We start from the raw sequence: 10,381 nt of genomic DNA, 5'->3' as shown, positions 1-10,381 counted from the left end.
GTGCAGATATTCAGATTATTGTAGTTATTTAGTAAAGTGGGTGGGATTTTCCCTGACTCTGTGGGTATTTATCGAGGATTATTGGTGTTATCGGGGAGGGATTTTCCCAGACCCCGCGGGTATTTATCGGGGATTATTGGTGTTATCGGTGTAGGGTTTTCCCAGACCCTGCGGGTATTTATCAGTGATTATTGGTGTGGGATTTTCCCAGACCCTGCAGGTATTTATCGGGGATTATTGGTGTTATCGGGTGGGATTTTCCCAGAACCTGCGGGTATTTATCGGTGATTATTGGTGTTATCGGGTGGGATTTTCCCAGGCCCTGCGGGTATTTATCGGTGATTATTGGTGTTATCGGGGAGGGATTTTCCAAGACCCTGCGGGTATTTATCGGGGATTATTGGTGTTATCGGGGAGGGATTATCCCAGACTCTGCGGGTATTTATCGGTGATTATTGCTGTTATCGGGGGAATTTTTCCAGGCCCTGCGGGTATTTATCGGGGATTATTCATGTTATCGGGTGGGATTTTCCCAGAACCTGCGTGTATTTATCGGCGATTATTGGTGTTATCGGGAAGGGATTTTCCCAGACTCTGTGGGTATTTATCGGTGATTATTGGTGTTATCTGGTGGGATTTTCCCAGACCCTGTGGGTATTTATCGATGATTATTGCTGTTATCGGGGTGGGATTTAACCAGACCCTGCGGGTATTTATCGGGGATTATTGGTGTTATCGGTGTAGGATTTTCCCAGACCCTGCGGGTATTTATCAGTGATTATTGGTGTGGGATTTTCCCAGACCCTGCGGGTATTTATCGGGGATTATTGGTGCTTTCGGGTGGGATTTTCCCAGAACCTGCGGGTATTTATCGGTGATTATTGGTGTTATCGGGTGGGATTTTCCCAGGCCCTGCGGGTATTTATCGGTGATTATTGGTGTTATCGGGGGGATTTTCCCAGACCCTGCGGGTATTTATCGGTGATTATTGGTGTTATCGGGTGGGATTTTCCCAGACCCTGCGGTATTTATCGGTGATTATTGGTGTTATCGGGGTGGGATTTTCCCAGAACTTGCGGGTACTTATCGGTGATTATTGGTGTTATCGGGTGGGATTTTCCCAGACACTGTGGGTATTTATCGGTGATTATTGGTGTTATCGGGAGGATTTTCCCAGACCCTGCGGGTATTTATCGGTGATTATTGGTGTTATTGAAGGGATTTTCCTAGACCCTGTGGGTATTTATCGGTGATTATTGGTGTTATTGAAGGGATTTTCCCAGAACCTGCGGGTATTTATCGGTGATTATTGGTGTTATCGGGTTTGATTTTCCGAGACCCTGCGGGTATTTATCGGTGATTATTGGTGTTATCAGGTGGGATTTTCCCAGACCCTGCGGTTTTTATCGGTGATTATTGGTGTTATCGGGTTTGATTTTCCGAGACCCTGCGGGTATTTATCGGTGATTATTGGTGTTATCGGGGAGGGATTTTCCCAGACCCTGTGGGTATTTATCGGGGATTATTGGTGTTATCGGGGGGATTTTCCCAGACCCTGCGGGTATTTATCAGTGATTATTGGTGTTATCGGGTGGGATTTTCCCAGACCCTGCGGGTATTTATCGGTGATTATTGGTGTTATCGGGTGGGATTTTCCCAGACCCTGTGGGTATTTATCAGTGATTATTGGTGTTATCGGGTGGGATTTTCCCAGACCCTGCGGGTATTTATCGGGGATTATTGGTGTTATCGGGTGGGATTTTCCCAGAACCTGCGGGTATTTATCAGTGATTATTGGTGTTATCGGGAGGGATTTTCCCAGACCCTGTGGGTATTTATCGGGGATTATTGATGTTATCGTGTGGGATTTTCCCAGAACCTGTGGGTATTTATCGGTGATTATTGGTGTTATCGGGGAGGGATTTTCCCAGACTCTGTGGGTATTTATTGGTGATTATTGGTGTTATCTGGTGGGATTTTCCCAGACCCTGCGGGTATTTTACGGTGATTATTGCTGTTATCGGGGTGGGATTTTCCCAGAACCTGCGTGTATTTATCGGTGATTATTGGTGTTATCGGTGTAGGATTTTCCCAGACCCTGCGGGTATTTATCAGTGATTATTGGTGGTATCGGGGGGGATTTTCCCAGACCCTGTGGGTATTTATCAGTGATTATTGGTGTTATCGGTGTAGGATTTTCCCAGACCCTGCGGGTATTTATCAGTGATTTTTGGTGTTATCGGGAGGATTTTCCCAGACCCTGCGGGTATTTATCAGTGATTATTGGTGTTATCGGGTGGGATTTTCCCAGACCCTGCGGGTATTTATCAGTGATTATTGGTGTTATCGGGGGGGATTTTCCCAGACCCTGCGGGTATTTATCGGTGATTATTGGTGTTATCGGGGGGATTTTCCCAGACCCTGTGGGTATTTATCAGTGATTATTGGTGTTATCGGGTAGGATTTTCCCTGACTCTGTGGGTATTTATCGGGGATTATTGATGTTATCGGGAGGGATTTTCCCAGACACTGCGGGTATTTATCGGTGATTATTGGTGTTATCGGGTGGGATTTTCCCTGACTCTGTGGGTATTTATCGGGGATTATTGGTGTTATCGGGTGGGATTTTCCCAGACCCTGTGGGTATTTATCGGTGATTATTGGTGATATCGGGTGGGATTTTCCCAGACCCTGCGGGTATTTATCGGTGATTATTGGTGTTATCGGGTGGGATTTTCCCAGACCCTGCGGGTAATTATCAGTGATTATTGGTGTTATCGGGTGGGATTTTCCCAGATCCTGTGGGTATTTATAGGTGATTATTGGTGTTATCGGGTGGATTTTCCCAGAACCTGCGGGTATTTATCAGTGATTATTGGTGTTATCGGGAGGGATTTTCCCAGACACTGCGGGTATTTATCAGTGATTATTGGTGTTATCGGGTGGGATTTTCCCAGACCCTGCGGGTATTTATCGGTGATTATTGCTGTTATCGGGGTGGGATTTTCCCAGACCCTGCGGGTATTTATCGGGGATTATCGGTGTTATCGGGTGGGATTTTCCCAGAACCTGCGGGTATTTATCGGTGATTATTGGTGTGATCGGGGAGGGATTTTCCCAGACCCTGCGGGTATTTATCAGTGATTATTGGTGTTATCCGGTGGGATTTTCCCAGACCCTGCGGGTATTTATCGGGGATTATTGGTGTTATCGGGGAGGGATTTTCCCAGACCCTGCGGGTATTTATCAGTGATTATTGGTGTTATCGGGTGGGATTTTCCCAGAACCTGCGGGTATTTATCGGTGATTATTGGTGTTATCGGGTGGGATTTTCCCAGAACCTGCGGGTATTTATCAGTGATTATTGGTGTTATCGGGAGGGATTTTCCCAGACACTGCGGGTATTTATCAGTGATTATTGGTGTTATCGGGTGGGATTTTCCCAGACCCTGCGGGTATTTATCGGTGATTATTGCTGTTATCGGGGTGGGATTTTCCCAGACCCTGCGGGTATTTATCGGGGATTATCGGTGTTATCGGGTGGGATTTTCCCAGAACCTGCGGGTATTTATCGGTGATTATTGGTGTGATCGGGGAGGGATTTTCCCAGACCCTGCGGGTATTTATCAGTGATTATTGGTGTTATCCGGTGGGATTTTCCCAGACCCTGCGGGTATTTATCGGGGATTATTGGTGTTATCGGGGAGGGATTTTCCCAGACCCTGCGGGTATTTATCAGTGATTATTGGTGTTATCGGGTGGGATTTTCCCAGAACCTGCGGGTATTTATCGGTGATTATTGGTGTTATCGGGTGGGATTTTCCCAGAACCTGCGGGTATTTATCAGTGATTATTGGTGTTATTGGGAGGGATTTTCCCAGACCCTGTGGGTATTTATCAGTGATTATTGGTGTTATCGGGGGGATTTTCCCAGACCCTGCGGGTATTTATCGGTGATTATTGGTGTTATCGGGAGGGATTTTCCCAGACCCTGCGGGTATTTATCGGTGATTATTGCTGTTATCGGGTGGGATTTTCCCAGAACCTGCGGGTATTTATCAGTGATTATTGGTGTTCACAGAATCACAGAAACCCCACAGTGCAGATAGAGGCCATTTCGGCCCATCGAGCCTGCACCGACACATATCCCACCCTATCCCTGTAACCCCACGTATTTAATCCCCCTAACACTAAGGGTCAATTTATCATAGCCAATCAACCTAACCCGCACATCTTTGGACTGTGGGAGGAAACCGGAGCACCCGGAGAAAACCCACGCAAACACGGGGAGAATGTGCAAACTCCACACAGACAGTCGCCCGAGGCCGGATTCGAACCCGGGTCTCTGGCGCTGTGAGGCAACAGTGCTAACCACTATGCCACCGTGCTGCCCCTTGTTATCGGGTGGGATTTTCCCAGACCCTGCGGGTATTTATCGGTGATTATTGGTGTTATCGGGTGGGATTTTCCCAGGCCCTGCGGGTATTTATCAGTGATTATTGGTGTTATCGGGTTTGATTTTCCCAGACCCTGCGGGTATTTATCGGTGATTATTGGTGTTATCGGGTGGGATTTTCCCAGACCCTGCGGGTATTTATCGGTGATTATTGGTGTTATCGAAGGGATTTTCCCATACTCTGTGGGTATTTATCGGTGATTATTGGTGTTATCGGGGGGGATTTTCCCAGACTCTGTGGGTATTTATCGGTGATTATTGGTGTTATCGGGGAGGGATTTTCCCAGACCCTGCGGGTATTTATCGGTGATTATTGGTGTTATCGAAGGGATTTTCCCATACTCTGTGGGTATTTATCGGTGATTATTGGTGTTATCGGGGGGGATTTTCCCAGACTCTGTGGGTATTTATCGGTGATTATTGGTGTTATCGGGGAGGGATTTTCCCAGACTCTGCGGGTATTTATCGGTGATTATTGCTGTTATCGGGGGAATTTTCCCAGACCCTGCGGGTATTTATCGGGGATTATTGATGTTATCGGGTGGGATTTTCCCAGAACCTGTGGGTATTTATCAGTGATTATTGGTGTTATCTGGTGGGATTTTCCCAGACCCTGTGGGTATTTATCGATGATTATTGCTGTTATCGGGGTGGGATTTTCCCAGACCCTGCGGGTATTTATCGGGGATTATTGGTGTTATCGGTGTAGGATTTTCCCAGACCCTGCGGGTATTTATCAGTGATTATTGGTGTGGGATTTTCCCAGACCCTGCAGGTATTTATCGGGGATTATTGGTGCTTTTGGGTGGGTTTTTCCCAGACCCTGCGGGTATTTATCGGGGATTATTGGTGTTATCGGGTGGGATTTTCCCAGGCCCTGCGGGTATTTATCGGTGATTATTGCTGTTATCGGGTGGGATTTTCCCAGACCCTGCGGGTATTTATCGGGGATTATTGGTGCTTTCGGCTGGGATTTTCCCAGACCCTGCGGGTATTTTTCGGGGATTATTGGTGTTATCGGGTGGGATTTTCCCAGACCCTGCGGGTATTTATCGGGGATTATTGTTGTTATCGGGTGGGATTTTCCCAGGCCCTGCGGGTATTTATCGGTGATTATTGGTGTTATCGGGTGGGATTTTCCCAGGCCCTGCGGGTATTTATCGGTGATTATTGGTGTTATCGGGGGGATTTTCCCAGACCCTGCGGGAATTTGTCAGTGATTATTGCTGTTATCGGGTGGGATTTTCCCAGACCCTGTGGGTATTTATCGGTGATTATTGGTGTTATCGGGTGGGATTTTCCCAGACACTGTGGGTATTTATCGGTGATTATTGGTGTTATCGGGGGGATTTTCCCAGACCCTGCGGGTATTTATCGGTGATTATTGGTGTTATTGAAGGCATTTTCCCAGAACCTGCGGGTATTTATCGGTGATTATTGGTGTTATCGGGTGGGATTTTCCCAGACCCTGCGGGTATTTATCGGTGATTATTGGTGTTATCGGGTGGGATTTTCCCAGAACCTGCGGGTATTTATCGGTGATTATTGGTGTTATCGGGTTTGATTTTCCCAGACCCTGCGGGTATTTATCGGGGATTATTGGTGTTATCGGTGTAGGATTTTCCCAGACCCTGCGGGTATTTATCAGTGATTATTGGTGTCGGATTTTCCCAGACCCTGCAGTTATTTATCGGGGATTATTGGTGTTATCGGGTGGGATTTTCCCAGAACCTGCGGGTATTTATCGGTGATTATTGGTGTTATCGGGTTTGATTTTCCCAGACCCTGCGGGTATTTATCAGTGATTATTGGTGTCGGATTTTCCCAGACCCTGCAGGTATTTATCGGGGATTATTGGTGCTTTCGGGTGGGTTTTTCCCAGACCCTGCGGGTATTTATCGGGGATTATTGGTGTTATCGGGGGGATTTTCCCAGACATTGCAGGTATTTATCAGTGATTATTGCTGTTATCGGGTGGGATTTTCCCAGACCCTGCGGGTATTTATCGGGGATTATTGGTGCTTTCGGGTGGGATTTTCCCAGAACTTGCGGGTATTTATCGGGGATTATTGGTGTTATCGGGTGGGATTTTCCCAGACCCTGCGGGTATTTATCGGGGATTATTGTTGTTATCGGGTGGGATTTTCCCAGGCCCTGCGGGTATTTATCGGTGATTATTGTTGTTATCGGGTGGGATTTTCCCAGACACTGTGGGTACTAATCGGGGATTATTGTTGTTATCGGGTGGGATTTTCCCAGACCCTGTGGGTATTTATCGGTGATTATTGGTGTTATCGGGTGGGATTTTCCCAGATCCTGTGGGTATTTATCGGTGATTATTGGTGTTATCGGGGTGGGATTTTCCCAGACCCTGCGGGTATTTATCGGTGATTATTGCTGTTTTCGGGTGGGATTTTCCCAGACCCTGTGGGTATTTATCGGTGATTATTGGTGTTATCGGGTGGGATTTTCCCAGACACTGTGGGTATTTATCGGTGATTATTGGTGTTATCGGGGGGATTTTCCCAGACCCTGCGGGTATTTATCGGTGATTATTGGTGTTATTGAAGGGATTTTCCCAGAACCTGCGGGTATTTATCGGTGATTATTGGTGTTATCGGGTGGGATTTTCCCAGACCCTGCGGGTATTTATCGGTGATTATTGGTGTTATCGGGTTTGATTTTCCCAGACCCTGTGGGTATTTATCGGTGATTATTGGTGTTATCGGGTGGGATTTTCCCAGACCCTGCGGGTATTTATCGGTGATTATTGGTGTTATTGAAGGGATTTTCCCAGACCCTGCGGGTATTTATCGATGATTATTGGTGTTATCGGGTGGGATTTTCCCAGAACCTGCGGGTATTTATCGGTGATTATTGGTGTTATCAGGTTTGATTTTCCCAGAACCTGCAGGTATTTATCGGTGATTATTGGTGTTATCGGGGGGATTTTCCCAGACCCTGTGGGTATTTATCGGGGATTATTGGTGTTATCGGGTTTGATTTTCCCAGACCCTGTGGGTATTTATCTGTGATTATTGCTGTTATCGGGTGGGATTTTCCCAGACCCTGCGGGTATTTATCGATGATTATTGGTGTTATCGGGTGGGATTTTCCCAGACCCTGCGGGTATTTATCGGTGATTATTGGTGTTATCGGGTGGGATTTTCCCAGACTCTGTGGGTATTTATCAGTGATTATTGGTGTTATCGGCGGGATTTTCCCAGACCCTGCGGGTATTTATCGGTGATTATTGGTGTTATCGGGTGGGATTTTCCCAGAACCTGCGGGTATTTATCGGTGATTATTGGTGTTATCGGGTGGGATTTTCCCAGACCCTGTGGGTATTTATCAGTGATTATTGGTGTTATCGGGAGGGATTTTCCCAGACCCTGAGGGTATTTATCAGTGATTATTGGTGTTATCGGGTGGGATTTTCCCAGACCCTGTGGGTATTTATCGGGGATTATTGGTGTTATCGGGTGGGATTTTCCCAGACCCTGCGGGTATTTATCGGTGATTATTGGTGTTATCGGGTGGGATTTTCCCAGACCCTGTGGGTATTTATCAGTGATTATTGGTGTTATCGGGAGGGATTTTCCCAGACCCTGAGGGTATTTATCGGTGATTATTGATGTTATCGGGTGGGATTTTCCCAGACCCTGTGGGTATTTATCGGTGATTATTGGTGTTATCGGGGGGATTTTCCCAGACCCTGCGGGTATTTATCGGGGATTATTGATGTTATCGGGTGGGATTTTCCCAGAACCTGCGGGTATTTATCGGTGATTATTGGTGTTATCGGGGAGGGATTTTCCCAGATTCTGTGGGTATTTATCGGTGATTATTGGTGTTATCTGGTGGGATTTTCCCAGACCCTGCGGGTATTTATCGGTGATTATTGCTGTTATCGGGGTGGGATTTTCCCAGAACCTGCGGGTATTTATCGGTGATTATTGGTGTTATCGGTGTAGGATTTTCCCAGACCCTGCGGGTATTTATCAGTGATTATTGGTGTTATCGGTGTAGGATTTTCCCAGACCCTGTGGGTATTTATCAGTGATTATAGGTGTTATCGGGTGGGATTTTCCCAGACACTGCGGGTATTTATCGGTGATTATTGGTGTTATCGGGTGGGATTTTCCCTGACTCTGTGGGTATTTATCGGGGATTATTGGTGTTATCGGGAGGTATTTTCCCAGACCCTGCGGGTATTTATCAGTGATTATTGGTGTTATCCGGTGGGATTTTCCCAGACCCTCTGGGTATTTATTGGTGATTATTGGTGTTATCGGGTGGGATTTTCCCAGAACCTGCGGGTATTTATCGGTGATTATTGGTGTTATCGGGAGGGATTTTCCCAGACATTGCGGGTATTTATCAGTGATTATTGGTGTTATCGGGTGGGATTTTCCCAGACCCTGTGGGTATTTATCGGTGATTATTGGTGTTATCGGGAGGGATTTTCCCAGACACTGCGGGTATTTATCAGTGATTATTGGTGTTATCGGGTGGGATTTTCCCAGGCCCTGCGGGTATTTATCGGTGATTATTGCTGTTATCGGGGTGGGATTTTCCCAGACCCTGCGGGTATTTTTCGGGGATTATTGGTGTTATCGGGTGGGATTTTCCCAGAACCTGCGGGTATTTATCGGTGATTATTGGTGTTATCGGGGAGGGATTTTCCCAGACCCTGCGGGTATTTATCAGTGATTATTGGTGTTATCGGGTGGGATATTCCCAGACCCTGCGGGTATTTATCGGGGATTATTGGTGTTATCGGGGAGCGATTTTCCCAGACCCTGCGGATATTTATCGGGGATTATTGGTGTTATCGGGTGGGATTTTCCCAGAACCTGCGGGTATTTATCGGTGATTATTGGTGTTATCGGGTGGGATTTTCCCAGAACCTGCGGGTATTTATCGGTGATTATTGGTGTTATCGGGTGGGATTTTCCCAGAACCTGCGGGTATTTATCATTGATTATTGGTGTTATCGGGAGGGATTTTCCCAGACCCTGTGGGTATTTATCAGTGATAATTGGTGTTATCGGGGGGATTTTCCCAGACCCTGCGGGTATTTATCAGTGATTATTGGTATTATCGGGTGGGATTTTCCCAGACCCTGCGGGTATTTATCAGTGATTATTGGTGTTATCGGGTGGGATTTTCCCAGAACCTGCGGGTATTTATCAGTGATTATTGGTGTTATCGGGTGGGATTTTCCCAGACCCTGCGGGTATTTATCGGGGATTATTGGTGTTATCGGGTGGGATTTTCCCTGGCCCTGCGGGTATTTATCGGTGATTATTGGTGTTATCGGGTTTGATTTTCCCAGACCCTGTGGGTGTTTATCGGTGATTATTGGTGTTATCGGGTGGGATTTTCCCAGACCCTGCGGGTATTTATCGGTGATTATTGGTGTTATCGGGTGGGATTTTCCCAGACCCTGCGGGTATTTATCGGTGATTATTGGTGTTATCGAAGGGATTTTCCCAGACACTGTGGGTATTTATCGGTGATTATTGGTGTTATCGGGGGGGATTTTCCCAGACTCTGTGGGTATTTATCGGTGATTATTGGTGTTATCGGGGGGATTTTCCCAGACCCTGTGGGTATTTATCAGTGATTATTGGTGTTATCGGGGGGATTTTCCCAGACTCTGTGGGTATTTATCGGTGATTATTGCTGTTATCGGGTGGGATTTTCCCAGACCCTGTGGGTATTTATCAGTGATTATTAGTGTTATCGGGGTGGGATTTTCCCAGACCCTGTGGGTATTTATCGGTGATTATTGGTGTTATCGGGAGGGATTTTCCCAGACACTGCGGGTATTTATCAGTGATTATTGGTGTTATCGGGTGGGATTTTTCCAGACCCTGCGGGTATTTATCGGGGATTATTGGTGTTATCGGGTGGGATTTT

The sequence above is a fragment of the Somniosus microcephalus genome, unplaced genomic scaffold (assembly GCF_052327205.1).
Source record: "Somniosus microcephalus isolate GS21.2 unplaced genomic scaffold, FLI_Smic_1.0 unresolved_chr1, whole genome shotgun sequence".
Lineage (NCBI taxonomy): Eukaryota > Metazoa > Chordata > Chondrichthyes > Squaliformes > Somniosidae > Somniosus > Somniosus microcephalus.
This window is presented reverse-complemented; position numbering follows the sequence as displayed.